Source organism: Crocodylus siamensis, chromosome 7, assembly GCF_052110815.1.
Source record: "Crocodylus siamensis isolate JL-2025a chromosome 7, ASM5211081v1, whole genome shotgun sequence".
Lineage (NCBI taxonomy): Eukaryota > Metazoa > Chordata > Crocodylia > Crocodylidae > Crocodylus > Crocodylus siamensis.
The window spans coordinates 84,534,842-84,540,733 of record NC_143401.1 but is presented as its reverse complement, the minus strand read 5'-3'; positions in this window follow the sequence as shown (position 1 = coordinate 84,540,733).

Here is a 5,892-nt window from a genome sequence, read left to right as displayed (position 1 = left end):
CGCCGGGCCGCCCGGCCCCGCCCCGCGCCGCGCCCACCCGCCTGCGGGAGCTCCCCCCCCGGCTGCCCCCGACCGGCCACCGCCTGCGGGAGCTCCCCCCGCCGGCTGCCCCCGACGTGCCACCGCCTGCGGGAGCTCCCCGCTGGCTGCCCCCGACCTGTCACCGCCTGCGGGAGCTCCCCCCCCGGCTGCCCCCGATGTGCCACTGCCTGCGGGAGCTCCCCCCGCCGGCTGCCCCCGACCTGTCACCGCCTGCGGGAACTCCCCCCGCTGGCTGCCCCCGACGTGCCACCGCCTGCGGGAGCTCCCCCCGCCGGCTGCCCCCGACGTGTCACCGCCTGCGGGAGCTCCCCCCGCCGGCTGCCCCCGACGTGCCACTGCCTGCGGGAGCTCCCCCCGCCGGCTGCCCCCGACGTGTCACCGCCTGCGGGAGCTCCCCCCGCTGGCTGCCCCCGACGTGCCACTGCCTGCGGGAGCTCCCCCCGCCGGCTGCCCCCGACGTGTCACCGCCTGCGGGAGCTCCCCCCGCCGGCTGCCCCCGATGTGCCACTGCCTGCGGGAGCTCCCCCCGCCGGCTGCCCCCGACCTGTCACCGCCTGCGGGAACTCCCCCCGCTGGCTGCCCCCGACGTGCCACCGCCTGCGGGAGCTCCCCCCGCTGGCTGCCCCCGATGTGCCACCGCCTGCGGGAGCTCCCCCCGCCGGCTGCCCCCGACGTGTCACCGCCTGCGGGAACTCCCCCCGCTGGCTGCCCCCGACGTGCCACCGCCTGCGGGAGCTCCCCCCGCTGGCTGCCCCCGATGTGCCACTGCCTGCGGGAGCTCCCCCCGCTGGCTGCCCCCGATGTGCCACCGCCTGCGGGAGCTCCCCGCTGGCTGCCCCCGACGTGCCACCGCCTGCGGGAGCTCCCGGCTTGGTGCCACTGCCACAACCCCCTGCAAGAGCTCCCCACTCGCCACTGCCACGACCGCCTGCAACAGCTCCCTGCTTGCTGCCACGACTGCCTGCGGGAGCTCCCCGCTCGCCACCGCCATGACTGCCTACAGGAACTTCCCACTTACCACCGCCGCCACTTGCAGGCAGTTGCCATGCTCCCCCCCATCCCCCCAACTCCGGGGCCATGTGTTGTTCATGCTCGTGTTCAAAAAAGAAACTGGATGTGTTAGGAGCAGCTCGGAGGCCAGAACAAATCTAGGTTTGTGGGTGAAAAAACAGAGCAAAATCCATCTGCCAGGCTGTGGAATAGGAAGTTTGATACCAGGAGCGGCATGGGAGAGCCAAGGGCCGGGTGACCGGAGTGAGGCCGAGAGCGTTGTAAAGAAGAGAGGGTTGTTAACACCTGTGGGATGAAGGGTTTTGCAGGGATTCGTTCCCAGACTCTGACAGGTTGCACGCCCCCAATTTAAAACGATGCAACCTTAAGTACCACCCAAGTTTTTGTCATACGAAGTAATTATAATAAAACTGTTAATGCATAACACTGGCAGGTTGTCTGCACACCACTGGGGGTACATGTATGACGGATTGGGAACTGCTGGGGTAGGTGAAAATGAGCCCTGGAGTCAGAGGAGCCTAGAGAAGTGGGGCTGGAAGAAATCTGCAGAGGTCGTCTAGTGCAGCCCCATGCCTGAGGCAGGATCATCCCCATCCAAACCATGGGGTACAATCCATAGTCTAAACTCCACATGAGGTTGCCGTCATCCCTCAGCACGGCCCAGCTAGAAATGCTGCTGCCGGGCAATTGGTTTTAAACTTTGGGTGGAGCAGGAATTCAAGGAGGGTGCAAGTGCACCAATGCATCCCCCCTGGGATCTGCCCCTACCACCCCCATGTGATGAGAGGACAGTAATAACTCCATTTCACAGATGAGAGACTGAGGCAGAAAGCGATTAAGATCCAAAGTGTCCACAGATCCTGGGTGCCTGATCTGAGATGCCTAGAAACTGGGTTTTCGGGGATTGGAAGCACTTCATATATTCAAAGCATATGAACATACGGTTTGATTTCATCTGCAGATGTGAGTGCTCAGCCTTCCAGCAGATCAGACTCCAGTGGGTATGAGGCATCCAGAAAATACAGACACATGATTAATGGTCATCTATGATACACCAGGTCTAAATGACTTGCCTAGCAGCAAGGAAGGGGAAGTCTATGGAAGGGGGAATTAATTGCTGCAGGACAGCAGCACTTAACTACAAAACCATCTTTTCTCTAGTTACCATTTTCTGTACACATCTTTTGGTCTTTGAGACAAATGTCCTGTCAATAAGCATCTTTACTGCCCAACCCTGATTTATTCTCAGGACGCTGCCTCTCCTGTATACTGAGTGAGGAAGGATCACAGGAGAGCTGGGAGAGACCTCACAAAGACATCTAGTCCAGCCGGTTGCTCAAGGCTGAAATGACTCTGACTAAACCACTCCAGCCAAGTGTCTGTGTAACCTGCTCTTGAAAATTTCCAGGGACAGAGATTCCACAATTGCTCTAGGTAATCTGTTCCAGCGATGGACCACCCTCCTAGTCAGAAAGCTCTTGAGCCCGTTGTACCTGTGGCCACAGAGAATAGTTTTATGCCCATGCCGTTTCAGGGAGGGATAAGATAGGAAAAATAGGATGAGATCAAGTAATTAAATACATTATAATAATGGATACACATAAGAGGCCATATCAAGATTGCATGGACAACTGGAATTTCGGGATTTCCTAACTCCTCGACTGCGAGCTTAGTATGGTTTTGTGCTAGTGTTGTATGCAATTCCCTAAGTTTGGGGGGCTTTTAAGTACAGAAAAAGAATGGAAAACGTCATCCTGTGGCGCCTTAATGACCACTTAGGATGGGATCAGCGAGTCTGAAACCTTTAGATCCGCTACACCATCCTCTGGCCCTTGAACTAATGGTATAATAGTCAACAATGGGAGGCTGTTCTCCCCTGTATACCAGCCACCAGAAGGGGATATACGGGCTGTGCACAGACATTTATTGACCGAAGTTGAGATTCCTGAATCCTGGGGCCCGTTCTACTTGTACTTTAGTAGAATCCTGTCCTCCTGTTCCTATTCTCCCAAAATTTGACCCCTTCTGCTGTTAACCAGTCCTGTTTTGTCTTATCCTCCCCACCCATTAGGCTTCTTGTCCTGGTCTTCTTTCCCACCAAATCCCAGTCTTCTTTTGCTCGTCATCTACTCTGTCCCTCCTACTCCACTCCCAGACTTGCTTCTAGACTTCCCTGTCTCAGTCTATTATTTCCGTTACAACCCCCGTGCCCCTTCCTTACTTGGCTTCCCATTTTTGTCCTCTCTAAATTTGAGTCAGGCTGCTTCCTCTTCCACAATGTTTGGGCACCAGCAGCAGGAGTATTGAGAGCACAAAAGAGCACGACAGCTGGGAGCTGCAGGGGAAAGCAATAGCATGGCCCTTGCACCCTCAAACTGGACCAGGCTCAGTACAGCCAGGATCTTTAGGAAATACTTGTTGGCAAACTGAAGTCTCTACTGAGCAGGTGAAACCTGAGATATTTCAGATCATTTGAACTTGGCCAGATTTGGGTGGGGGGAGGTTGATTTTTTTCCCCTTGTGAAAACACCGAAAGTCAGATGTCTGGTAGCAGGACAACCCTATTCACTACGTTCCAAGCCTTTGCTCCAACATGAAAGCCTTACAAGGTTTTCTTTCAACCTAGTCCAAAGTCTGTGATTTTTTCTGTGACTTCGTTTTTGGAAATAGCTGAACCATTTTTGCAGCCAATATTTGGACAGGGGAAGACAGCTAGCATGGAGAATTTCAACCAGAACAATTCCAAGGTAGGCAAAATTATAAGCAACCGAAAGCAAGATCTAGTAATGGGAAACATTGTGCAACCTTAACCACAGGTAGTTATTCTACCAGCCCCACCTAAGTACTGGTTTCTGAAATTCATCAGCAGCATGTAAGAATTGCTGAAATTATTACATTCCTGCAGATCAGTACTTGATTTGTTCCAGCCAAGCCTTGGCACCCACCCTAGGTATAACCCTAAAATAATGTCCAGTTCCTATTCATCATGAATACTGGGGTGGACTCCTGGCCTCACTGAAATCAACAGTTTTTCCATTGACACAAACGTGGCCAAATTTTACGTTCAAAGTTTGGGGGCACCAGGATGTTGAATGAACAAATGATATCTATACACTCATGTGGCCTGTACCAGACTTACGAGTACCAGATCTAGCCACAGCATTACTAGTAAAGATCTCTTGGTTGTCAGTGCAGCCTGAAAACAAATTGGAGGGAAAATGTAAAGTAATAGCTAGAGACAGCTGTAAAAAAGCTACTTAGCTGCCCTCCCAAGGCAGGGGAAAGCATGATACTGGCACATATCTTTGGAATATAATTGCTCTTTTTGTGCAAGAGTTAATACTGAAGTCACCTGAACCATAAAATACAAATAACACGTGGGCTGCACACTGGAGTTCAGGAGAGATAAAAGGAGGAGGATCTGTACATTGTATTACTTTTAAGAGCCCACAATTTGGAGCTTTGCCCTGGGACATTTTCCAGTCAAAGCCAGACCAAAGATGTGCCAAATGTTGTAGAACATTAAGTACTTCTGAAAAGAACAGCTACTTGCCTACCAGCTAAAAGACTCAGCTCGCTGTAGTCAAACATTTTGACCTCAACATTTACTTGCTGCAACATCTCAATAAACAATTTCCCCAGCCATGTTAAATTGTCATAAGAGGACAGTAAATATTCTCTGAGTAAGTCTCTGAAAAGTGACTAGTAACAACAGCGTAGTCTTAACACAAGACTAATCCCCACATTAAATATTATATGCTTTTGCAGCACTCTCCCATCTGTCAGACTAAGCCCCGAGATCTTACCACGTGGTCTTTGTGCCAACATTGAGAGCCAATATAGCTATGGTAGAGAGAGCTTGATTCTGTTCCTGCTCCCTCACTGTGGACCATGTCCAATGCCCATTGCAGCCAATGGAGATTTTCAGTGGGCTTTGGATTGAGGCCCCGCAGAAACATCAACCCAGGGTTTTCTCCAGTTCCCATTGTAGTCAATAGGAGTATTAGGCCCTCCTCCCGATGCAGGCCAACATTTTGTCTTTGCTGACAACACTTGAGGCTGCAGAGATGTTACAGGAGGCAGATTTGAGCTTGTGGAATCTTCTTTTTGGTGATGTCTGAGAAAGGAGAATGGCTGGATTTTCAGAGCATCAGGTTGGTTTTGCAGGATGTGAGCAAGGGAAGAAAAGCTCTTTTTTCTTACAATCTGAGCTTTCAACACTTGCACTTCCCAGCCCTCCGTCTTTCCTTCATAGAAACTGCCAGTATCTTTGAGCTTTTGCCATAGCTCCTAGTATAAATATACGCATTTTAGATATACGCATTTTAGATATACACATTTTAGATGGTCCAAGGTGTCAAATTGAACTATGACCCATGGCACTGAAAGGTCTAATTCATTAATATATCTCCTCACTTCTGAGATTATCTCTGTTTTTTAATTGGTCATCTTTAATAGTGATTTTACATAAATAATCCTTGCTCCGCTTTATTTCTTTAGGCCAGCTTTTGAGTGGTGGGCCCCGCCAGAAGTAGATAGTGATGTAGCAGCAATGAACATAAGATCAGGACATTTTTTAAAAGCTTTGGATGTAAAAACATAGTGAAAGAAGCAAAGGTTCTCCTTTTAAAGATTTATTTTGACATTTATGGTTTTTCAGCAATGGATGTAGAATGACCAAGCACGTAGCCACATCCCATATTTAGAGTGTAAAAAAAAAAAAGCCAGTCCAGCAGTGGGGCCAAACCCGGGCCTGTGCAGAGCTGACTATAGAGTGGGACCTCTGATAATCAGTGCACCTGCATGTCCCGCTGAAATCAGTAGGAGCTGTGGGTGCTA